The sequence below is a fragment of the Artibeus jamaicensis genome, unplaced genomic scaffold (assembly GCF_021234435.1).
Source record: "Artibeus jamaicensis isolate MK-2021 breed Jamaican fruit bat unplaced genomic scaffold, CSHL_Jam_final scaffold_1019, whole genome shotgun sequence".
Taxonomy (NCBI): Eukaryota; Metazoa; Chordata; class Mammalia; order Chiroptera; family Phyllostomidae; genus Artibeus; species Artibeus jamaicensis.
In genome coordinates this window covers 34,450,490-34,477,404 of record NW_026522025.1, presented here as the reverse complement: position 1 = coordinate 34,477,404, position 26,915 = coordinate 34,450,490, and the positions used below count along the sequence as shown (strand labels likewise).

The 26,915-nt window shown below is 40.8% G+C and overlaps 1 protein-coding gene across 1 annotated transcript in view; it reads right to left on the bottom strand.

Moving 5' to 3' along the window:
* LRRC8B (leucine rich repeat containing 8 VRAC subunit B) overlaps positions 1 to 26,915 on the bottom strand; it is an 82,476-nt gene that overhangs the window by 14,174 nt on the left and 41,387 nt on the right. The window contains exons 2-3 of the mRNA XM_037154395.2: positions 20,973 to 21,027; positions 7,174 to 7,272 (exon numbers count right to left, since the gene is read on the bottom strand). The gene's annotated coding sequence lies outside the window, so the exon portion shown is untranslated. The remainder of the gene's footprint in view (positions 1 to 7,173; positions 7,273 to 20,972; positions 21,028 to 26,915) is intronic.

The following is a 26,915-nucleotide window of genomic DNA, read 5'->3' as shown; positions in this document are numbered from 1 at the left end:
AAAAGGAAGCATTTCAATCTAATAACATATTTGGTAAGAAAAAAGAAGAAAATGCAGACAACCGTATCTGAACAATGACAAAATAATTTTTAAAAAAAGAAGAAAAAAGTCACTCGCCATGGTTACCTTTTGCAGGTGGTCCAGTTCTAACTTATGTTCAAGGGCTTCTCTTGTACTTTCTTGACTGTGAAGTCTCAATGATCTTTCCTGGGTCTGAGTTTTTCCTTCTAGATATCCCAGTACTAGTAGTGCTCCAAGGAAGCCTTTTCTGAGGTTATTCATCCCTCTTCTAGGGACTGGCATCCTGCCTTAGACCCCAGAATTCCACTACAGATGGCTCTGCTACCTGTTCATAAGTGTGTTCTCTATTGCTGGTCAGCTCCAACATTTTTCTTATCATCTGACCTTGAACTTTATACCTTCACGCTCGCCCATTTGTTGGATCATGCTCATGATCCCTGATTTTAACTGCTGGACTGGAGCACCACTTTGTACCTGCATCCTCGGTGAACATCTTTTTATATAATATGGATTCAACCTCCTCTTAGGACCTGTTGCTTACTTATACAACTCTCCAGCCTTTCCCTCCTTTAGCGTGTCTATTTCTAACTCTCAGCTCCTCCCATTCTGTCTCATCCAACTGCAGCTAACCATAATTGTGTGTCAAGACAAGACAAAAACCAAAACCAAGAGGACTACATGAGACAAATAAAAAGTCCTCGACTTAGACCCTAAAATACCATAAACATGATGGCAGTCAGGATGGTAGAAAACAATGCTGGATGAACATGTGAAAAATACCTAGAGATTTTAGTTGACACGAATATATACTTTCAGCTAATAGTGCTAACTATAATTATAACGTTACTATTGTATAATCTGGGGCCACATTAATAGGTGAACCCAGATAAAGGGACAATAGTCATTCTGTCCCTGCTGGTGAGATCACACCCCGCAGATTAAATGTAAAGTGGGTAACAAAAAATCAGGAGCTACTGGCCTGTAAACCATTATCCACAGAGAAGCACAGGTAACTGATGATATTCAGCTGAGATTAAAAATGATTAGGGAAGGTGAATCCACGATGGCAGTGCAGTAGGTAGAAACTAGTCACCTCCTCACAGGACCAAACGGGAATTACAACTAAATTACATAGAACAATCAACCTGAATAGCTAACTGAAAACTAGCTGGATGGAAGTCTTATAACCAGGGATTTACAGAAAAAGCCACATCGAGCCTAGGAGGAAGGGAGGAGACGCAGAAAGGGCTGTCCTTGCACCCACATGCAGCAGTTGAGAACTGGGAGGGATATGTCAGCTGCAAAGACCCCTCCTTAGCAGCAAGGGTTTCAACCCCAGGCTGGGATTCCCCAGCCTGGGACACCAGAGCCAGGCAGAGAAATACATACAGCATTTGGCTGTGAAAAGCAGCGGGGATTCTGACCACCAGGGTGAGATGGGAGTCTGCTGGAAACCTAGGCATGGTTTCAGAGGGCCAAAGAAAACATGTCTCATTTGTGGCCACTCACCATGGGCTCTGGGGGAAGGAAGGTGGATCAGAGTGCAGTGGAGTCATTCAGGGAGAGACTGGGTTGTGTACCTTAGGGGAGCTGAAGGGACAGATGCCAACGTTCCCGTGTTGAGTCCCTCTCCAACACCATCTTTCCTGGGCCGAGCACTGCCCTCCGCACCACACCAGCCTGGAGGAACGCACTGGCCCCACTGCCTGACTCCCTGTGGCCAGCCTGGGCCAGCAGTGCTGTTTGTCGGGCGGCTCTCGAGGTGATCCAAGCACACTCGGGGAGGGGGGCGGGTGGTGGGGGTGGTGGTGGTGGTGGTGGAAGAGATGACAGGGAAGGTCTCTAGCTAGGGCAAGGGCCATTTTTCCCTCATACACACAACAAGAGCCACCACTCTTCCTGTGCAGAGACCTCCTTCCACATCCCTACATCTTGGTATGTTTTCACCTGATGAACTGTGCAGCTTCACCTTGGTGACTCCCTGAGACCCTGCCCACTACATGGGTCCCCTGACCTTAGGCCGAAGGCAGGTGGCAGGTGGCAGCTGGCCTTGGTATACACTGACACTTTTGCTAAGCAGACTCAGGCCCAGCACCTGGAGTTTAAATCTGTAGCAACCTGGTAAAGACTACTCACCCCTACCTGGTGACACTAAGAACCTACCTGACAACTCACATACTGCTGGAGACATTTTCAGTGACTGAGCCCAACAGGTAGCTGGCAGGCAGAGGTGTCTTGGGTGCCTAGGCCTTTTTCTGATCTGCCCCCAGGATTGGTGCTGGTAGAAGCTAGGCTTGCTACACAGCTTAGCCCCTGCCACGGGTACCCAGGCCAAGCAGAAGCAGCCACAAAATGCAGATCACTTTATAGTTCCAACCAGGTAACTCAGGGCCGGTCACAGGCATACCTGACATTGACCTGCACTCGCGTCTCTCCCGAGGAAGTCTCAGAACCAACACGGACAGGCTTCAGGCCACATCAGAGAATGACCACATTATTCCATAAGTGGCACAACCAAAGGGGGATGTCAGCAGGTACCAGAACCTTCTGGGGTAAATTTCGTTTTGTGGGGTTAAGCCCCAGTAGACCAACTTATACACTATGGTCAAGGTCAATCCTCATAGTCAGAGAGTCTGAGAGTCAGTACCATCAAGAGAGGCCAATAGTACTCCAGACTCAACTGCAGCAGGAAGGCTCACATAAGCCACCCAAGAGACATTGCTGAAGCATGTAGGTCAGGTAATAGGGAAACTGATCCACGAAGCCCCACTGGACGCCTACTACATGACATCACCACACCAGGACTGGGAGGCACAGCAGGCGTACCTGGTACACAGAAACAAATACTGAGAGGCAGCCAGAATGGGGAGGCAAAGAAACATGTTCCAAATGAAATAACGGGGGAAATCCCCAGGAGAAGAACTAAATGAAATGGAGGTAAGCAATCTACCACCTACATAGTTTAAAACAATGGTTATAAGGATGCTCAAGAAACTTAGGGGAAAATAGATGAACTCAGTGAGATCCTCAACAAAGATGGTAAACATAAAAACCATAAAAAAGAACCGATTAGGCTTATTTCACTTAGCATAATGCTCTCCAGGTCAGAGGAAGATAAGTGAACTTGATGTGGAATCTAATGAGTAACATGAACTAACAAGGAAAATACAGAGACAGACTAAGAGGGAGCAGGCTAACAGCTTTTAAGGAAGGTGGGATGGAAGGCTGGGTGAGGAGGTGGAGGGATTGAGAAAAAAAGAAAAATCTCACGGACACAGACAACACTGTGGTGACTGCTGTGGGGAAGGGGGTGGGGAAGGTGGAGGAGGGTACAGGGGGGATAAATGGTGACGGAAGGAGACTCGACTTGGGGAGTTGAACACACAGTACAGTGCACAGATGACGTGTTGTGGAATTGTGCACCTGAAACCTGTATAAATTTGTTAACCAGTGTCAACCCCATAAATTCAATAAAAAGAAAGAAAAAGGAACAGGAGTGACATATGTCTAATAAATAAAATAAAACACATAAAAAATTAGGAAATACCTAAAATTTAACACATTTCTCCAAAAATACTTCAGATCCACAAAGCTCTTAGACTGGTATATGATTTTGCATTTCACCGATATATTATTGTAAAAATGCTTTGGCTTTTTCCTCAATAAAATCAAATAAAACTTATAATGTATGTTCTTCTAACAAAACTGTTGTATACACAGCTGTGGTAATATTTAGATACGTAAGCATCTTAGCTGAATGAGAAATTTATATGCAACCAACATGTAGTTGACTTTACAGTTAATTTTAATGAGTATGATGGATAACTTAAGAGGGTGTGATTACCAGGTTCATACTCCAAATCTCAGTAGTAAGTTATTTCAGCAGGTGTCTAAATCATGATATGTTACCCAATTAACAGTTAAGGTCAGACTATTTTAGATTTAAAAATGTAAAGGCCATTTTCTGAATTTGGTATTCAAATACAAAAGTGGCTTTGCTATCACTATGAAGTTGGTCTCAAGGACTGCTAATTAGACGACTGTCTAATAGATAACCAATGACAGAGAACCAATAGTTTATGCTGGTTGTTTTTTCTATGGCTTTGCCCCAAATAAAGCCGACTTCAGAGGTATGCTATGATATAATCCTAGAGCAATGATCATTTGTTCGCTGGATCTTTGGACACTGGAAAGAGGAATGCAGGGAAGTCAGCACAGAAAAAAGAATGATAAAGAGGAAAACAAGAACTTATTGAGCACCTACTGTATTCCATTCATTGTGTTCAATCAGCTTGTTTAGTTTTACAGCTGCCTTAAGAAATAGAGGTCTCCATTTTATTGGTGAGGACACCAAGGCAATTAGTGGTTACTTGCCAGAGGCATCCAGTTGATAGCCAGCTTTCTGTTGCCCGAGACCCCTAAGACCATCTCCACACCTTCTATTGCACTATGCAGAAGCAGACAAGTGCAGCCGGAATAGAAGATGAAGAGAGGAAAGGGAGGAAGGAAAAAAAACTGAGAAAATTGAGAGAGAGCTCTGAAATGCTGCTGATAGTTACTCGAGGCTAATTCTATCTCAAGTGAGGGTAATCGTAAGCAAGCCTGCACATTGGGAATACCTTGACCCATCTTCTTCCAGTGTTGGGGTCACGTGGCTCCACCTTGGCCATTTCAGGAGGAACTTAGTTTTAGGAATGTATATAGTAAATTCTCAACTTAATGATCATCCCTCCTAGAGACACTGCTTTATAAGAAAAATTTTGCCAAAAGTATAATGACAATTTTCTGCAAAATGCACTTGAGAAGAGGACATGTATTTGTTTAGTAGGATGATCTAGCTTCCAAGTTAGCTTGTAAGCGGGTGGTCTGGGGTTTATTTTTTTTTGCAGGGACAACTTTCTTGAGTCTTGTTTTTAGTTGCTACAATATTCCATTTTTAGATTCCTCACACTCCGTCACCTTTCACTGGTTTGGAAATCAGGAGGAATTCCTTTCCTGGAGGAAGCCCTTCCCTGTCTCTGTAGCAATCCAACCAGAGATGAAGAATACAATAGCTGAAATGAAAAAATACACTAGGACAAATCAACAGCAGATTGGCTGAAGCAGAGGACAGAGATAGTGATTTGAAAGACAAAGTATCAGAAACCATCTAATCAGAGAAGCAAAAAAAAAAAAGAATTGAAAAAAAATGAGACTAGTTTAGACCTGGCCATGTGGCTCAGTTCCTTGGAGCGTCATCCCATGCACCAAAAGTCTGCCGGTTTGATTCCCAGATGGGGCACAGGTCTAGGCTGCGGGTTTGATCCCTGGTTGGGACGTGGGAAAGGCAACCAGTGGATGTTTCTCTCACTCCCCCTACTCCCCTTCCCTCTCTCTTTAAAATGAATGAAAACACATCTCCAGGTGAGGGTTAAAAGAAAGGATCGTTTAAAGGAAATCTGGGACACGAAGAGTAACCATGTTCTAATCATAGGGGTACCATAAGGAGAAGATAGTGAGCTAGGGATGAGAACCTATTTGAGGAATAATCACTGAAAACTTCCCTAACCCGGTGAAGGAAGAAGATGTACAAGCATAGAAGCTGTGGCGTGTTCCAAACAAGATTCACCCAAAGCAGCCCACACCAAGATATCATAATTAAAATGGCTAAAGTAAAAGACAAAGATAGAATATAGAATGTAAAAACTTAAATGTAAGACTCAAAACCATAAAACTCCTAGAAGAAAACACAGTAAATTTTCTGACATTTTGCCCTGGCAGAGCAGCTCTGTTGTTTGGAGCATCGTTCTGATGCGCCAGGGTTGTGTGTTCAATCCCCAGTCAGGGCACATACAAGACTCAACCAATGAATGCATGAATGGGTGAAACAACAAGTCAATGCTTCTCTTTCTCACTCTAAAATATATATATAAATAAATATTTTAAAATATCTTTGACATTTCTCCACACAATATGGGACTATATCCAACTAAAAAGTTTTGCACAGCAAAGAAAATGATCAATGAAACAAAAAGACAACATACTGAATGGATGAAGATATGTAGCACAGATACATCTGATAAGGGGTTAATATCCAAAATTTTATAGAACTCATACAACTCGATGCTAGAAAAACAAACAATCCAATTTAAAAATGGGCAGAGGACCTAAATAGACACTTCTCCAAAGAGGACACACAGATGGCTAATTAACATATGAAAAGATACTCAAGTGCCCATCTATAGACATGCAGATAAAAAATGCAGTGGTACACATATACAATGAACTATTAGTCACAAAAAGGAATAAACTCTTACCATTTGCAACAGCATGAATGGATCTAGAAGGTATTATGCTAAGTGAAATAAATGAGTCAGAGAAAGACAAACACCATACGATTTCACTTACATGTGGAATCTACAGACCAAAACAAATAAAACTGAAGGAGGCTTATAGATACAGAGAACAGACTGATGGCTGTCAGATGGAGGGGGTTTGAGGGAAGGGGTAAAAACGGTGAAGGGACTGAGAAGTACAAAGTGGTAGTTACAAAGCAGTCATGGGGATGTAAAGTTCAGCATAGGGAATAGTCAATAATATTACAATAACTAAGTATGAGAGGTGGGAACTGGAAATATCAGAGGGAACACTTTGTAAAGTATATGACTGTCTAACTACTATGCTGCACACTAAAATAATATTGAATGGAAACTGTAACTGAAAAAATAAACAACAAAAATGAGTAGGGAAACGATATGGCAAAATGCTCTGGTGGGTGACATTTCAGAAAGTCATATTTTGATTCAATTTGTAGTGGAACATCCATTGGAATGGCAAGTCTGTGAAAGAGTTCAACCCCTTCTCCCCACCAAGGTCTACGTGAATAATACGATCATTTGTCAAGGACACTGCAAACGAATTTCTTGTAATGGATAAAGGGCATGAACCAGAGCATCTCTAAGGGCTCTTCTAGCTCTTGGGTCATGGGTTTATTTGTTCTCTCAAGGGTCCTGAGTTAAATTAATTCAAGATATGCAACTGAAGTTGCAAAAGAATATAAGCTCAAACAGTGCTAACAATGATAAAGGTATTTAACAGAGAATGAATATTTATTCAACAAAGAACATAAGTCAATACTGACCAAAATAATGTGCTTAAAATACTTATACTTACGTCAATAAAAATGATTCCAGTAATTCAACAATGCTTCAATCAGGAGGCCTACACCTTTTAAAATTTCTTAGACACACCATCTCTGTATTTGTCTTCATTCTATGAGAAAGCATAGATATCCTGAAATAGCTGCAGTTACTTAAAAAAAAACTGGAGATACTGTATTCAGAGACCTTCTCCATCATAAGACATAATATGAGAAATAAATTTCATCAGTCAGTTTACTGTTCACTCTGAGGCATATCTTAGTAAAGCTATATATACAGGATCCCAATTACATATCAAATCACACTCACTCTCTGAACTCCCTTAAGTTACAGAAAAATTTCTACGGAAATTTAGATGTAACAGATTTTAAAATCCCATATCCACACACTTAGATGAACACTTAGCTTTTCCCAAGCAGTCTACAAATCTTAATTTCTCTCACTCAGTCTTCATACACAGTTGGTCTTACTTATTTATCAGATGTCCTATTGAACCCTGTAATTTCTGCACCAAATTTAAAACCACACATCTATCCAAATAAGGAGACTCAGAGCTCTTAAAATTTAACCTGCTGATTTAATTAGAAACAGTCACAAGCATATAACTTAAGACACAGCTTAGAAACATGGCTTAAATTCTCTGAAATTATGATATTATTAAATGCAGCTACCCTTTTAAGTTCATTACTTTTACCTTTGAGGTAAATAAAAGCCAATTTTAGCATTCACACAATTATTTGCAATAGTTTATACTTCATGTAAGAGATATGTCCAGAAAATGTCCAGCCATTGTTAATATAAAGAGAATGGTTTGTACCACATCCATGTAACCTGGCAGCCAAGGAGAGTGGACTGGAATGCGCATGTGTGAACAATGGTGACTTCACTGTACTGGTCAGTGGGGGAAGTCGACGATGTTGAGTGAGCATGTGTACTGTGTGGCCATCACATTGAAAAGGACTGAGTGAGTAGAGCAACAAATCTGCATCAAATTTTGCATTAAGTTTGGACATTCTTCAGCAAAAACTATTCTGATGATTCAGAAGGCTACAGCTACGGGCAACTGGTGATTGGCAACTTCATCATGACAACATGACCACTCATGCATCATGTCTTGTGCAGACATTTTTTGTGAAACATCAAATCACCCAGGTGACTCAGTCCTGCTACAGCTCAGATTTAGTGTCCTGTGACTTCTAGCTTTTCCCCAAACTAAAATCATCTTTGAAAGGGAAGTGATTTCAGACCATCAATGAGATTCAGAAAAATACAATGCGGCAGTTGATGGCAACTGGGAGAATTGTGTGAGGCCCCAAGGTGCCTACTTTGAAAGGGACTGAGGCATCATTGTCCTATGTACAATGTTTCTTGTGTCTTCTTCAATAAATATGTCTATGTTTTCATATTACATGGGTGGATATCTTCTGGAAAAACCTTGTGTATTAGTTTGAAATGTGACAACATTCTAACACAAACAATTTTTAAGTTCAGTGTGAAAATATTTTAGTGCTCATGTAATTGCTGAAAGTTTGCTGGGAAGGTTATTACATATTTTACATTTGCCCTGATCATATGATCCTGTTTTTGTTTATTAAGTACTTAAATATAGCTCAGAGTACTGACCCAAATTGTATTTCAGATATCTTTAGCAATAATCTTATAATCTTGTTATTTTTCAAAGATTAAAAAATTGGACATGTCTGAAATTTACTTTGGATTTATTAATTTACATGTAAAGCCTCCTTAATAATTACTTACCACTATTAAATTACTTTGCAGGCCAGAGAGCACAGTTAGTGTGCATGACAACCTAGCTTTATACCAACTCATATGTAGCACCACAAGAGCATGAGTTTCTCATTCACAATTTATTTTTCAAAGGCTTATAACATATAATACACAACTGCATATATGTGCAACAAGCATGATAAAGACATCTGATGTGTGGAACATTTTAACATATATATTCTTCCATTGCATCTCTGATGTGCCAGAAAAGAAATTACTGCATAATTCCAGAATGTGATTTAGCCATGATGATACTTCTGGCATACAATATAGTTTTTATGCATCGCAAATATACTTTCTATTTTAAACACAGTATTTTTATGAAAGCAGAGACACAAATCTCAAATTATATTAATATTTTTATTTTTATTTATTTATTTTATCCTCACCTGAGAACATGTTTTTCATTGCATTTTAGGGAGAGATGAAGAGAGAGAGGGAAGGAGAGATGGAGGGGGGGGAGAGAGGGAGAGAGAGAGTCTGGTTGCCCTCTTTATGTGCCTTGACCAGGGACAGAACCTGCAACCTAGGTATGTATGTGGGAATTGAACATGAGACCTGTTGATTTATGGCACAATGTTCCAACTAACTGAGGCACACCTGCTAGGGCTATAGTAAGATCTTTAAGTAACCACAGTGAGAAACTACTATAACTAATCTGTTAGAGGACCATAACTTACTTCAGATTCACCATATTTATTCTAACTGAAAATTATTTGTAAAGAACTTTTATATTTTTAGGAATTATAAACTTTTCCTCTAATCACCTAATACAGATTTCCTTTGATGAGTTCTTTGTCAATAAAAGAACAAATAAAAATCTAGTATTATTAATAATGTAATATCTAGTTTCCCAGTTTCGAATCAGTTTCATTTATATTTATTTTATACTTATAACAAGCCACTGAGTTAATTATTTTTCACATTTTATAAAGAAAATAATGTAGGCCCAAAGAAGTTACCATGTTTAAGGAGACAAAACCAAGAAAAAATAGATATAAAAAGAACCTAAGTCTTCGGACTCAAATTTCAAGCCTTGTCCACCAGACCACCCTGTCTCATTCAGTCCAATTAACTATGCCAGTCTAAAAACTAAAGAAAAAGCTGAGTATTTAAATCTCTTCTTCAACTGCAATGGCTGAACGTGTGTGTCCTTCTCAAATACACATGGAAAACCTACTCCCCAATGTGGCAGTATTAGGAAGTAATGCCTCTGGGAGGTCATGAGGTCATGAGGTCATGAGGTCATGAGGGGAAGCCCTGATAATGGAAGTAGTGTGCCCACAGGAGGAACCCCAGAGAGCTCTCTTGCCCCCTCTACCAAGTGAGGACACAGCAAGGGGGCTGCAGATGAACTAGGAAGGGAGTTCTCTCTCATCAGACATAATTCACTTTGAACTCAGACTTTCTATCCTCCAGAACTGTGAGAAATAAATGTTTAAGTCAGCCAGTCTGCAGGAGTTTGTCATAGCAGTCCCAACTGATTAAGATATCAATTTATCCCAACATCTGCATTATATCTGGGTTCTATTACAATATTTTGAAAAACAAAGATGAAAACACAGTTTTCTTCAATGTCTCCAGTTACATATTATATAATCTACTTTCTCAGCTAACATTTTGTCCTACCTTTTCACTTATCTAAGAGTGAAATATAAACATATATATAAACATATAACATTTGAATTTAATGATGTATGAAAAGTCCCTAGCATTTCTATATATTAATTGGTGTTAATTTTTCTCATTCAAGCGTTTCACTGGAAAGCTACAGCATAGTGGTCTTTCGTCATTACAAAATTTAATACTGTTTGTATGTCTGGGAAATTTTTTCCAGACCATATTATTGCAGACGAGAGGACTCAATCCAAATCAGATCTCTATTTCTAATATACAAATGCACTAAATCAGTGCAAAGAAACAATGTTAAGAGTGAAGGCTTTTATGGTCCTAATCCCATTTTTTAAGTATTTTTTATTTATTTATCTTTAGAGGAAAAGGAGAGAAATATCAATGTACGGTTGCCTCTCATGCGTCCCCTGCTGGGAACTGGCCTGCAACCCAGGCATGTGCCCTGACTGGGAATCAAACTGTGATCCTCCGGTTCACAAGCCTGACCTCAATCCATTGAGCTACGCCAGCCAGGGCCTAATCGCATTTTTAGCTTTTGAACCTCATTTAAAAATCATCCAAGCTTTTCGAAGCACATGAATTCATTGACAACCTCACCCCCCAAGTTGGAACAACAACACTCAAGTTAGACATCTTTACTTTCCACTAGTCCTTATTTTACTTCGAAAGCATTTCCAAAATAACCAGGGGAAAAATACACAAATGATGATCTAATGGTATTTAGAGTCATTATATACTAAGAACTGAAGGTACTTTGGAGACCCCTGTCTCTGACTCCAGGCAGGGGTAGAGCCTGACAATTCAAAAAGGAGTTCGTCTACTTACTCACACTGAAAATTCATGTGAAAGTCATTTTATACCCCTTCAAAATGTTCAGCACTACTTTGAGATGTTTCTTGGTTCTAACATCTATCTGAAATTTATTTATTTATTTATTTAAATATATTTTATTAATTATGCCATTACAGTTGTTCTATTTCACCTTTCATTCCCCTCCTCCCTGCACACCCCTTCCCCACCATTCCCTCCTTTAGTTTATGACCACGTGTCTCAAGTTCTTTAGATTCTATATTTCCCATACTATTCTTGCCCCCCCATCTATTTTCTACCTACAGTCTATGCTACTTATTTTCTGTACCTTCTCCCCCCTTCTCCTTCTCCCACTCCCCTATTGCTAACCCTCCACGTGATCTTCATTTCTATGGTTCTGCTCCTGATCTAGCTGTCCTCTTAGTTTGCTTTTGTTTTAGGTGTGGTTCTTAATACTGTGAGTTTGCTGTCCTTTTACTGTTCATCTTTTTTATCTTCTTTTTCTTAGGTAAGTTCCTTTAACATTTCATATAATAAGGGCTTGGTGATGATGAACTCCTTGAACTTGATCTTATCCGAGAAGCACTTTATCTGCCCTTCCATTCTAAATGGAAGCTTTGCTGGATAGAGCAATCTTGGATGTAGGTCTTTGGATTTCATGACTTGGAATACTTCTTTCCAGCCCCTTCTTGTCTGTAAGGTCTCTTTTGAGAAATCAGCTGACAGTCTGATGGGAACTCCTTTGTAGGTGACGGTCCCCTTCTCTCTTGCTGCTTCTAGGATTCTCTCCTTCATTTTAATCTTGGCTAATGTAATTATGATGTGCCTTGGTATGTTCCTTCTTGGGTCCAATTTCTTTGGGACTCTCTGAGCTTCCTGGATTTCCTGGAAGTCTATTTCCTTTGCCAGATTGGGGAAATTCTCCTTTATTATTTGTTCAAATAAGGTTTTCACTTGTGACTGTTCCTCTTCCCCTTCTGGTACCCTATAATTCAGATGTTGGAATATTTAAAGATGTCCTGAAGGTTCCTAAGCCTCTCCTCATTTTTTTGAATTCTTGTTTCTTCATCTTTTTCTGTTTGGTCATTTTTTTCCTCCTTCTGGTCTACTCCTTTGATTTGAGTCCCAGTTTCCTTTCCATTACTATTGGTTTCCTGTGTATTTCCCTTCATTTCAATTAGTTTAGGCTTCATATGTTCCTCTAATTTGTGACTATAATCAACCAGCTCTGTGAGCATCCTGATCACCAGTGTTTTGAACTGTGCATCTGAAAGTTTGGCTATTTCTTCATTGCTTAGATTTATGGGCTCTGGGGCTCTGAGTTGTTCTTGAGCCATGTTTTGATCTGTTTGTGCCTGTTAGGTATGAGGAGTGGAGCCTTAGTTTTTCACCAGGGCAGGGCCACCCAGGTTGCTAGTTTGTGATGCTGTATGTGGGGACGGGGTCAGAGAGGGACAATGGCGGTTCCCTCTGCTGCTTCCTGCTGCTGGGACCTTCGAGATCCTCTCACCGCTCGCTCCTTCACCGGTTTATCTGCTCGAGAATGTGTGACTATGGTCCGCCCTCAATGGGTCTGCCTGCTTCTCCACACCTGGGATCCACCCACGGCTGTTGGTGCACCTGGGTCATGGGCCCTGGTTGGTCTGGTGGATCTTTCCTGCCCGACCCCGCTCTGCTGCTGGCTCTGCCCCTCTTACCAGTTTGGCTGAAGGGTTCGTTGTTGTCAGACTTCCGTATAGTTCAATTTTCTGTGCTTTAGCTGCTAAAACTTTGTTGTTTTTAAACTTGGTTGTGCAAGAAGGCACAGTGCTTCCACCTACGCCTCCATCTTGGTGGAAGTCCAAGTGTCTGAGATCTTTGAAGCTCCCAGGACCTGATTGCTCCTATCTGAAATTTAAATTCACCTCTTTGAGTTCTCTCTCTGGGAAACAAAGCATTGATGTCCCTGATTAATTTGCTTCTTTATTTTAAACAATTTTTGAGAGAGATGTCACTAACAAGATACTTGGTGTGCCAGTTTATGTCCCTTACCAATTGTTTCAGATCTTGTCAGTATAGCAACTTTAAATAACACCTGTCCCAAATCTACTTGTAGTTTTGAGACCTAAAAGGGAACTAAGATTTATCTAGGAAAGTGTTTCTCTTACATTGATATCCATGAAAATCAGTGGAGAGCTCGTTATAACGCAAAGTAAGAGGTCGCACCCTCAGAGTTTCTGATTCATTAGGTCTAAAGTAGGCACCAAGGACTGCAAACAAATTCCTAGTTAATGTGGCTACTACTGGTGGAGAGACCACTGAGAAGACTCACAAATCGGTGACAGTGGTTCTCACTTTTGGCTTCACATTAGAACCACCTGGGGCACTAAAGAAACCTAAATCCAGGCCCCTCTCCCACAGAGCAATTCAATTTGGCACAGGAAGGCCCAAATAATAATATTATTACTATAATAATAATAATAATAATTATTATTATTATTATTATTATTACTATTTTCTAAATCTCCTCAGGAGGCGAAAGCCCACAAGACAGATTGGTGATAAAATATCTGGGAGAAATGCCTACCTTTAAAGTCTTGTGGAAGTTTCACTAGATATTAAGGATACACCCCCCCTCCACAGACTGTAAATGAACAGCTACCATCTCCCACATGAATCCCTCAGAGGCTCAGCTACATGAGGGAGTAAAATAATGAGTCACTGAGCAGTAGAGATTTGTGTGAATGGACTTAAGGAGAAGGGATTAGAAACAAGGGGGCAGCTGAAAGGCTATTTCCATCATGTGGCTCGGAAACTGTAAGGAAAAATTTAATGCATTTGAAAAGAAAGCAAAGAATAAAACAGTCACTGTAAATGAAAATTCATACCACCTGCCAGTATTGGATATGTCCATGGAAAGGCAGGAATCAAAAAGATTCACATTTTGATTCTATGCCATTGTAGTATTGTCCACAGTTTCCAGCACACAGTGCACAATAAATATTTGTACAATAACAAACTCAAATACAGAGACTTCCGGCCAAGATGGAGGCATAAGTAGACATACTGTGCCTCTGTGCACAACCAAAAGAAGGACAACAAATTTAAAAACAAAAAACAACCAGAACTGATAGAAAATCAAACTGTATGGAAGTCCGAAAACCAAGGAGTTAAAGAAGAAACATTGATTCAGGCTGGTAGGAGGGGCGGAGAGGGGCAGCTGGCGAAGAGGACTCACAGCAAGGCGGCAGCTGGCAGACCCAGCGAGGTGGTGGCTTGTGGACTGGGTGATCCCACATCTGCACACAGACAAACCAGGAGGAGCAACTGGGGAGCTAGATAGACTGCCCAACTCAGTGTTCCCGCGCAGAGAAGTAACTCCTCAAAGCCATTGATAGAAAACTCCTGTGAGGGTTGAGGCAACCCTGGGAGAAACTCCCAGCCTCACAGGAGAGTTCTTTGAAGAGACCCACAGGGTCCTAGGACATACACAAGCCCACCCACCTGGGAATCAGCACCAGAAGGGCCCAGTTTGCTTGTGGGTAGCTAAGAAAGTGACTGAAAACTGGCAGAGAGCAGAACAAGCGCCATTGTTCCCTCTTGGACACTTCCCCCACAAACAGAGTCATAATGCAGTGATGTGGTTGCCCTGCCCCTGTGAATACCTGAAATTCTGCTCCTAATATGTAACAGGTGTGCCAAGACAAAAAAAAAAAGGCCCAAATGAAAGATCAGATCAAAGCTCCAGAAAAAAATACAACTAAGCAACGAAGAGATAGCCAACCTATCAGATGCACAGTTTAAAACACTGGTAGTCAATATGCTCACAGAATTGGTTGCGTATGGACATGAATTAGATGAAAAAAATGAAGGCTATGCTAAGTGAAATAAAGGAAAATGTACAGGGAACTAACAGTGGTGGGAAGGAAACTGGACTCAGATCAATGGTGTGGACCAGAAGGAAGAAATAAGCATTCAACCAGAACAGAATGAAGAAACAAGAACTCAAAAAAATGAGAAGAGGCTTAGGAACCTTCAGGACAACTTTAAATGTTCCAACATCTGAATCTACCAGAAGGATAAGAGGAAGAGCAATAAATTGAAAACATTTGAAGGAAATAACAAAGGAAAACTTCCCCAGTCTGGCAAAGAAAATAGACTTCCAGAAAGTCCAGGAAGCTCAGAGAGTCCCAAAGAAGTTGGTTCCAAAGAGGAATACACCAAGGCACATCATCATTAAGTTACCCAAGATAAAGACAAAGAGAAAATCTTAAAAGCAGAAAGAGAAAAGGAGACAGTTACCTACAAAGGAGTGCCCATAAGACTGTCAGCTGATATCTCAAAAGAGACCTTGCAGGCAAGAAGGGGCTGGAAAGAAGTATTCCAAGTCATGAAAGGCAAGGACCTACATCCAAGATTACTCTATCCAGCAAAGCTATTGTTTAGAATGGAAGGGCAGATAAAGTGCTCCCCAGATAAGGTCAAGTTAAAGGAGTTCATCATCAAAAAGCTCTTATTATATGAAATGTTAAAGGGACTTATCTAAGGAAAAAAGATAAAAATATGAACAATAAAATGACAACAAACTCAGTTATTAACAACCACACCTAAAACAAAAATAAAAACTAAAACAAATTAAGCAAACAACTAGAACAGGAACAGAATCACAGAAATGGAGATCACATGGACCGTTATCAGCAGGGGAGTGGGGAGAGAGGGGGAAAATGTACAAAGAATAAGTAGCCTAAATGGAAGGTAAAAGACAGACTGGGGGAGGTTAAGAATAGTAGAGGAAATGTAGAAGCCAAAGAACTTATACATATGACCCATGGACATGAACTAAAGGTGGGGAATGCAGGTGGGTGGGGGTGGGCGGGGTAAAGGTGGGGGGAATGGAACTACTGTAATAGCATAATCAATAAAATAGATTTTAAGTAACTACTGGGGAGAAAAAGAACTGAAATTAAAAATGCAGAAAGCTGAAAAATGTATATTGAGAGGTTTGCAAGAGTGTATCTAAAGCCTTTCCCGAATGGAGGGGAAGGATGTTGGCTTTTGTGCATATTCCAAACCTTAAAGGCTTTAAAAGAAATATGGTTTTATTTCTCATGATTCTGTGGGTGGTTCTTTGCTTCATGGTGTTGGCTAGCATAACAGCTGGAAGATCCAAAACGTCCTCAATCATCAGGCAGGGAGTTGGGTCTGACCGCGGGCTGGTACCTCCCTCTGTGAGACTCCACAGGGCTGTTGGAGGGCCCGCACACAGCACAGTGGCTGGGCTCTAAGAGGATGCATTCCAAGTTCAAAGGTGAAAACTGCTGATCTTTTATGGCATAGCCCTAGAAGCCACACAGAGGCACTTTCAACACATTCGGTTGGTCATAGGAGTTACATGGGCGGCCCAGACTTGAGGGGAGAGGAAGCAAATTCCAGCTTCCAGTGGGAGGTGTATCAGGGAATGTGCAGCCAGGTTTAATCCACTGTCTATTCTCTGTCCACAGATTCCCATTCCCATCCACACGGGTGGGCATACTCACCCTCTCCCAAACCCCTGCCCCACCTCGGTGAAGTCTTATCCCACTATGGCATCAAGTGCAGTCTTGAAGTCCAGGATCTTGTTACCTAAATGAGATCCACAATGCTCTGAAACAATACCATTAAGATTCCTTCTAGAGACCTTCTGCCTAGCTGAGTTCTAAGTGGCTCTGCCTTAAATCTCCTGAAATCTTAATACGAGGTCTTAGAGCTGTGCCCTGGTTTTTATTTTTACCTGGAGACCAAGTTTTACAGGCAGTAGTGCTCTGGATCTGATCTTTTAACCTGAGGCCATTTCTCAGAGTATTTGCTGGGTAGGGAAGCTGGTCATGAGAAACAATTTTATTATGACTCTAGAAAGAAAATACTTCCTTAAAGTCTACTTAAGTTCTGAACGGTCTCTTCTTTAACTCATCTCTACAATACTTTGATTATAGGTGGTTAAAAAAAGAAGTTAATTGGCACTTCCAATATTCTGCTGGGAAAATCTCCTACACTAAATCCACAAATTCATTAGGTTCATTTCCTATCTTCCAAGTCACTGTAGGGGACAGTCTTACTGATTTTTCTGTCACCATGAAAAAGCAAGGCTACCGTATTATATTCTCCAATAGCAGTTTCCTCACTGTTCTTCCAGCGAACATTTAATAGCCTTCTTACTGCCCTTCAGGTCATCACAGCCACGATACCTGGTGTTTTGTTATGGTAGCACCGCACATCTAGGTACCAGTCTTTGTTTTGGCTCTTTATGGGATGTAACAAACCATCACAAAACTTTGCAGCCAAAATAATCATTTATCCTTTCTCATGATTCTACGGGATGATGAAGCAGTTCTGTTTCACATGGTGTTGGCTTCCATGCTGCATGGTTGGAAGGTCAGGAATCAGTCCCAGAGCTGGCCCTTGGACGGGCTGGCTGCTGGCCTGGAGCTCAGCTTGGGCTGATGACCAGAGCCCAGCTGCTCCTCCACACGGCTGTGCAGGCTTCTTCATGGCAAGGCAGCTCAGCTCTAGGAAGGAACCTTTCAAGCACGCCAAAGCAGAAGCTAAAGATCTCTTTACGGCCCAGCCTTAGAAATTACTCCACATTATTTCTGCCACATTGGATTGGTCAAAAAAGCAGGGCCACCCTAGCTACACAGGGAAAGGAAAATTCTATCTCCTGTGGGGAAGAATCACAAAATATTTGCAGCCATCTTCAGTCCCCCAGGGGAAGTCACGAGTATTTAAGCAATAAATGGTGCCATTGAAAGGAATTAATTCTTTGAGAGAATGAATTTAGTGAATGAATAACAGAACTTTTCACCTCTAGATAATATATTAAGTGAAGCACTATCAGATACAGAATAAAGGGGGATAGTGAAGCAGGGTCAGTGAAATAAAGGAGAAGCATAGTATTTCTGGAGCCCCAAAGTCAAAGCTTCAAGGAAGGCACTGACATCATAGTCCAATAACAGAGAAACCAAAGGGGAATAGAGATGTGTGACGACCATTCTGCCGCCTCTTACACAAAGCAGCAGAGTGGTAATGGGTCTATGAGACGACCATAAAAAATAATAATATTCTAAGTTTTAGAAAAATAACCTAATCATTTAAAGCCCAAGGAGAAAAGTCACTGAGTATGACAACACTATGGGAGCAACCCTAACACTGCTGATATTCTGATAAAAGCTGAGTTGTTATGGATTTTAAGAATCACTGCTTTACTTTTTCTTGGTTCTGATGGTCATGGAATATATCATATATTTAATTTAGATGGTAATTCTCTTTTAAGAAAAAGACTTCTTAGTCCTTGGATGCTTTCAGTGAACTACCAAATTAATCCAGAACACATTTAAAATGAAAGTTGAAACCACTTTATTATTAGGTTAGTCTCTGAGCGTAAGCCACCAGTGACTGCATAATTCTTAGAGAGATTGTGTAGCCTCATGCCCTTCTCCACCACACTGTTTATAACACTGTTTCCCCGACCCCTACCTCCACCCCACCATAAGCAAGCCATAAAATAGAACCAAACTCAGTGACTATGCAGTCTCCCAAGAATCGCACACGCTCTCCTCTCAGATGACTGGCTGAAAGCAGAAAACATCATTCCATTTGCTTCTCCTAATTCTTCCATAGGTGACTTGCCTTTCACCACAAAAGAATCAAATGGACTATTTACTCCAGGGAGAAGCCACACAGATCAGAGTACACCTCTTCATAAATAAGGAAACTAAAGGTCAGGGGTGCTCAAGTGACTTCTCTTAGGGTCACATAAGGGAAGAACATGGGCTTATGTCCAAGTTTCCAAATCTGAAAAGAACTAGAAGGGTGGCAGCACTGATTCTGGCCATGTAGCCAAATTAATAATAGACCTTTCTAATAACAAAACAAAACCAGAAACAAAACCCAACCCAGGGCTCTGGAACATGACGTTACAAGTATATCCAGAGTGATTCTATGTTATAATTTTTCAACCATAATTCAAAATCAGATTTTTCTAGCTCTGGAGCAGACAAATCAGTGTACTCTGGAAATATTTAAAAATATGATTAAGTGACTAGTCTTAACCCCTTATCTAAAGTAAAGTTTATGTGTACTCGATTATGGAGGCTAGAATTACAAAGGTACACCAAGGAGTTACGAAGCCTTGTTTCTGCCTTAAGAGGATTTATATTGCTATTGTAGAGAGAAAACACGCATACTGGGCACACCCCACCTTATAGGTCACTTCAGTACCAAAGCGAGATGGAGTCTAAACCTAAAAAGTACCACACAAGCCAAATGACCCAATAAAATGGCGGAAACATTACTGAGAACAGCACTTGTCAGAGAGAGGTCAGAACTTTAATCTGTTCTTGCAACAAATATGTAGAATGCCTACTGTGTGCCAGGGTGAGTTCTAAGTGATCAGGGAAGTACAGGTATGTACAACAGACAAGACCCCTGCTCCCAGTCAGACAATAACCAAATATGCAAAACATAATAAAATCAGACACACTATGCTGACTATAAAGCTACTTTAGGTCAGATGGCCAGGAAAGGCCCCTTTAGAGGGACCGATGTTAAAACACAGATCCAAATGGGACCAGACAGACGATGATACTGTGGAAGATCATTCAGGGAGGAGGAGCAAGAAGCTTAGGATGTGTGAGGGTCAGAAATGAGGTCACGTGGCTGGCAGGTTAGCAGCCTTTGGAAAGTAGAAGAGTGACGGAAGGCTTATAGCCAAGGTAAAGAGTTTAGATAATAAACAGTCCAAGAGTGATGGAAAAGCCACTGAGGAGTCATAAGTGGAGGAACAGCTGATGACATTAGCTCTTAAAAATTTATAGTCAAGTGAATGAATCAGCAGGGTAATGTGGATATACTCAGGAAGTCAAAGGATCTATACTGAGAAGAGTGTTCAGAATACAAGGGAACAGACCCATTGTCCTCACTGCTGCTTTGTCTGGACTGTATGTTCAGAACTGGGTAACACACTTTTGAGACACAGGTTGCATTTCAACACTAGAGGGCCATGCTATTTAATGCGGTATAATAATTATCCATTTATTATGTCAAGTCAAAAGCTCTGCCACGGAGCTAATTTAAGATCAGTCTCCCACAGCTGTCAAAGAAGAATGGTATTTGCAGGAAAGCAACAGAGCACAGGACTTGTTTCTGACTTACCTACTCTAGATGGCCTACTAGTTCTACACATTAGAAAGTTCTATAAAAATACTACCTTAAACAAAAATCAGAACAATATAGACTTGAAGTCATGTAGTCTAAATCTCTTACATTTATTATATTCTTTAGATCTCTAATGTTAAAAAATGACAGACATCAAACACAAACGCACACACTTCACTATATACAAAACTGACAAAGCACAGGAGGGTGACATTTTACCAAAGTGTATACAAGATTTAATTTTCTGTTTGATTGGCTTAAAAACATCAAAAGGACTTTACTCAAACCATCTATAAAAACAGTACTATTTTTTACACACTAAGTATTCAGTGTTTGTTTGCTCCAGGCTACCAATATAATAGTAATTATCTTTACCAGGCGCTCATTAACAATTCAGAATGTTAATCTTACCCTGTGAATGCTGGTCAACCGGAACCTCTGCAATTAGTTTCTGTCTGAGATATTCCTAAAGAGAAATCATAAACATATTGTTATATTTTAAGCATCACAGTATTGTAACACAATTCATCGATTTATGTGGTTCTAAAATTTCCAATATCTACAACTTTATAAAACATACAAAAGGTAACCTCAAAAAAAGTGAGTTAAGAGTTCCTGCCAAGATGGAGGCGTAGGTAGAAACCCTTTGCTTCCTCGAACAACAAAGAGGATAACAACCAATGTAAAATCAATAAACAACCAGAAAATCAAACTGCATGGAAGTCCAACAACCAAGGAATTAAAGAAAAAAATCAACCAGAACCACCAGACCAGTAAGAACCCGCAGTGAGGCCATGTGGGCAGGGCCGGCTGAGAAAAAATGGGGGTGGGGGGAGACCAAGGACCAGGGGGTGGGGCTGGCTGCAGCAAGGTGGAGGACTGTGGGGGGCAGGGCTGGCTGAGGGCCAAACAGACTCAGAGAAAGTGAAGAGAGACTTACAAACTTCTGGGACAACCTGAAACATTCCAATATCCAAATTATAGGGGTGCCAAAAGGAGAATAACAACAGCAAGAAATTGAAAACTTATTTGAACAAATAATGAAAGAAAACTTATCCAATCTGGAGAAGAAAATAGACTTCTAAGAAGTCCAGGAAGCCCAGAGAGTCCCAAAGAAGGTGGGCCCAAGGAGGAACACACCAAGGCATATTATTAAGTTACCCAAGATAAAGACAAAGAAAAAAATCCTAAAAGTAGAAAAGGAGAGTTACCTACAAAAGAGTGCCCATATGGCTATCAGCTGATTTCTCAAAAGAAACCTTGCAGGCAAAAAGGGGATGGAAAGAAGTATCTGAAGTCATGAAAGGCAAGGAACTACATCCAAGATTACTCTATCCAGCAAAGCTATCATTTAGAATGGAAGGGCAGATAAAGTGTTCCCCAGGTCAGGTCAAGTTAAAGGAGTTCATCATCAATAAGGTCTTATTATATGAAATGTTAAGGGGACTTATCTAAGAAAAAGAAGATAAAAAATATGAACAATAAAATGACAAATGTGCAACTATCAACAAATGAACCTAAAAGAAAAGAAAAACAATGAAAACAAAAACTAAGCAAACAGCTAGAAGAGGAACAGAATCAGAGAAATGGAAATCACATGAAGATTTCAGTGGGAAAGCAGAAGGGAGAAATAGGGGAAAAAGGTACAGGGAAGAAGCACAATTGGTAGGCGTAAAATAGATTGGGAAAGATAAAAATGGTGTAGGAAACAGAGGATTCAAAGAACTTTCATGTATAACCCATGGACATGAACTAAGCAGGGGGGATCCTGGGGGGTTGGGAGGGCAGGGCGAAGGGGGGATGAAGGGGGAAAAATTAGGAAGACTGTAATTGCATAATCAATAAAAAATACTTTTAAAAAGTGAGTTAAAGAGATCACCTTCAGACCTATTATAAAAGGTGTTAACTAATACCCAGGGAAATAAACAATTACCGTCACAAATTACAGATTTAATCTTATTACCGCACAATTTATAAAGCATAAAATATGAACATTTACCCTGGCTGGTATAGCTCGGTGCATTGAGTGCCTGCCTGTGAACCAAAGGGTCACTTGTTTAGACTCTCAGTCAGGGCACATGCCTGGGTTGCGGGCCAGGTCCCCAGTGTGGGGCATGTGAAAGACAACTACACACTGATGTTTCTCTTCCTCTCTCTTGCCCTTCCCCTATCTAAAATTAAACAACATCTTAAAAAATAAACATATGAACATTAAATTTTTAGTGAAAAATGAGATAAGCATTGTGTCATTTCATAAGTAAAAGATAGAAAACCCCACTGAAAATATATAGCTTCTTACAGAAAATAGGGAAACATGGGGCAGGGGAAAGGTGTAATATTTGAGATTACTTTCTCCTTCCAGGTTTTTTTTGTTTCCTTTGGCTTTTGCTGGACCCCCACTTTTACACAACGGTGCCACTGTAAAGTGCCATGGCACAGTCCTGAGACCCCCTTCACCTCATCACTTATCGTAGGCTTTCTCAACGTTGTTACGGTTTCTGTAAACACAGTTCGTACATGGCTATGCCTCAGTTTACAAAACCATTTTGATACAGAATGTTAGATTTTTCTTTTTATTACTAATGCTGTAAATATCTCTGTACTCTGTTCATATGATTTCCTTTGCACTGACTTCCAAAACTGAGTAATGGGTCAAAAAGCATGAACATTTTAAGGCTTTGATATGTAATATCAAATTGTTTCCCCAGAAAGTTGTACTAATTTTCTTTCCAATATATGAGTAGAATCCTCAGTAGATGTAAGAATCATCATTAAAAAATTCAATAATTCTGAATTACAAAATAATCTTACTATTGCTTTATTTTTTGTTTCTTTGATTGAGTTGCATGCTTTCCAATATGTTTAATTAGTAACAAATTTCATTCCTTTTTTCTACTTAACATTTACCTAAACCAGAGGAATATTTTACTAAGCTATATCAGGAGGGACCCCCCTCAAAACCAGGATTATCTTCTGGAGGATGAGCCCCTTGTAGTATAGGCTTCCCCTACTAGGTGAGTGTTCCAGGGACTCACCTGTATTAGCGTACCAGCTGGTGGTGTTGTGAGAGGCTGTGTTTGGCCTCAGTGAATTTTTTTTTTTTAATTCTCCCAATGTGTTTGCCCATTTCATGATGGGTGATTTACAAGTGCATCTGCTTTCATCATACTGAGTGTTTAGCTGTTTTTGCCCAGAAACAACATGACCCCCATGCCCCACCCTCCCTATTCACCTGATCTCGTCCTGAGTGACTTTTTGTTTCTCTGAATAAAAGAAGTCCTCAAAGGGAAATGTTCTGTTGATGCGGAAGAGGTAAAACAAAAAATGGCAGAAGCACTAGAAGGCATCAAAATCAATGAGTTTAAAAACTGTTTTGAGCAGTGGAAAAAACATCTCAGTAGGTGTACTGCATGAAATGGAGAGTGCTTTGAAGATGACTGAAGTTTAAACACATGAGAATACACAATTTTAAAATAAATTCCAGGTTTTGGGGGGTCCCCCTTCATAAAATGTAGAACTTAATGAAAGCCCTCTCATAAGGACAACTTGTCATCTCAGAATGCAGCCACTGCTGTCAGCACACACACACATCCAAAACTCAGTCCAGTTTCTTCACCAGGGTTAAAAAGCCAAATCACTCTAATTTTAGAAACTAAAGCGAAAGTTATCCCCTTTCTTCCTCCCTAACAGCAAACAAAAGTACAAGTTGAAAGGATGAGAATGTGAAAACACTAAATGGCAAAGCCTCTTAGAACAGAATAACTAGTCCGTGTGAGGCAGGATGAAATAGGACTGGGACGCACCGTAGTTCTGACAGCCCCAGCTGCCCAGCCAGCCGGCAGCAGTGGTGGCTTCTCCAGTTTGCAAGGCTAATGAGTGTTAGAAAGCTGGCATCACCTACTTCTTCAAAAACATTTTCTTTCCCCATAAGCAGGACACGAGACATGTATTTTCACTTAAAAAGTCAATTCCAGAAAGTCATCTCCAAATCTGGAAGCCAAGCAAAATACTGAGAATGCCCTTTCTCAAATGAGAGGTCCTTTCTGAAGGTTCCCCTGAAAGAGATGCAGGAGCAATAGGGGCAGTCAGGCTTCTGAGACAAAAACGAAGGCCCCGGGTTTTCACTGTGGAAACGGAGAAGTCTGAATGTTTTTATTACTTGCTTGTCAGTAGAATAACAGAGACTGACAAAACAACTCTTTTGTAGTAAAGGAAAGAACTACTGTAAACTTTTGGAATTTGGGAATGGCTTTCCACTTGGGTGATAAATACAATTTTAAAATCTAAGATTCAGCAAGAAATTCAGACTCTCCTTTAGTCACTGGATGTCATGTTGCAGGTCATCAGATACGGCTGGAATCACTGCAGTGTCACAGTTATTTACCTCGCTCTATGCAATTCCATACGTTTACGGCTTTAGGTGATGTGAAATTAAAGTCTCCTATTTCATCAATTTGAAAGGACCATTTCATTTTACCATCTGCCCCACCTGGGATCACCTCCAAGAATCGCTTCCCTGAGCCATCCTGACCTCCCCCGGCTCCTCCTCTTCCATCTTTGCTCCTGGGACACCTGACTCACAGTTCGCTCCCACTGCTTTGTAGTGTATCACAGCTATTGCCTCAGTTCCTGGAGGACTGGGACGTTACCCCTGCACCTGCCCCAGTGTCTCTTCCCAGTGCTAGGCTGGGGGGGCCTGCAGAGTACAGTGGCTTCCAGACACCGATTCTTCAACAGGATGTTGAAAACATCTCTGGAAACTTAACTAGATTAAACAAAAATAGCATCTACCAGAACTTTTCTCAGGGGCAGTCCAGAATGCAGTTGGAAGGAAAGATAAGGACTCTGCTATTCTTTCTCTGGCCAGTCGAGAGCCTGGGAACTGGCAGAGAGGAACAGAGGGCCTCTTTGGCTACTCTCTTCCCCCTCAGAGTGCTTGTCTTCATTTCTTAAAAATACATTAAACAAGTGTTTAAAGAACAACAGTTTATGTGGCATCAAATCGTTAGCCTCCCAGGGTAACAAGTAATTAGCTCACCGAGAGACCCCATGCCTCAGCCCTATCCTTGTCCCCAGTATAAAAAAAATTAGGAAATAGCTACTGAGTGAACAAATACCAGATCCGCATGACACCCAGTCAGGAATCAAGGGTATGGAGGAGGAGGCCTGTGAACACCACTGGTGTACTCACACAACGGGCCTGGAAGGGTGGCAGAACAACATCGTGCGGACAGAGCCTCGCTCCGCTCTGTCGCCCCATGACAGACACAGATTCAGGAGCGGAGGCTAAGGGCTAAGCCTTCACCCTTCGGGAAGAAAGGAGAAAAATTCATAGTTGCCAACTTCCCCCCAAATATGACATCTAACAAATCTGAACAGAGTACTGCTGTCAAATGCAGCGTGACTGGCTGCTTTACAATGATGGTGAGTCATTCTGAATCAGTGATGGATTACTGGATAGATGCCACAGCATTCCTGAATAACATTAACATGTTATCAAATTATAATATTACAATTCTTCTTTTTCACAAGTTAACAGCATAGTGAAATGGGAAAAATGCTGGAGCCAGTAGAATGATCAAGTTATCACCCAAACAGGGATGGTGTGTATCATGCCCTGTTCACCCTCCCCCAAGGCCAGGGGCTCTAGGACAGTGAGGACGTTTCTGGTGTCCCCAGGGCCTGCCACACAGTAGGGGCTCTCTATACACTGTAATTCCAAATCCCTGTGAACTATAATCAAACTGACAACATTGCATGTTCTTGGACGGTTTCAGTCTAATAATATCAACAACTTCTGACGACGATCATTGTAAAGACTGCTGCATCTGGTATAACACATTCTTAACCCGATGACAAAAATCAAAGTGCCGCGCACTGCATATCAGCCTAGTGTTTAGGTTGAGCTACTTTAGGACAATGAATTACAAAGGTTTAATGTTTGCCAAGTAGTGACCATTAAGCACAAAAGATGTTTAAAATAAACATTTTTTTTTCATTTTAAACTGCCTGCTGACCCCTTAAAACATAGTTGCTCCATACCTCATGCTTCTTCAGCATTAATGAAGTGCTGATAGTTCTACGATACTTCTATTAAACTGCCTCACAGAGAGCTTGTTAGAGACCTTCCTGCCTCTCGTTATGACCTCTTAGAAGAGTTCAGTGCACAGGATGGGATCTAATACACAAGAGAGTCTCGATAATTATTTGTTGAATGGGAAAAGACGGCAGGAGATGGAAAGCAGATGGCCATGACGGACTGTGTACTTGCTGTGGTGTTATGACCTCAGCTCTAATGGCGAGAAGGCTGAGGCCTGGAGGAACTAAGAAACTTGCTTGAGCTCACAGAGCAAA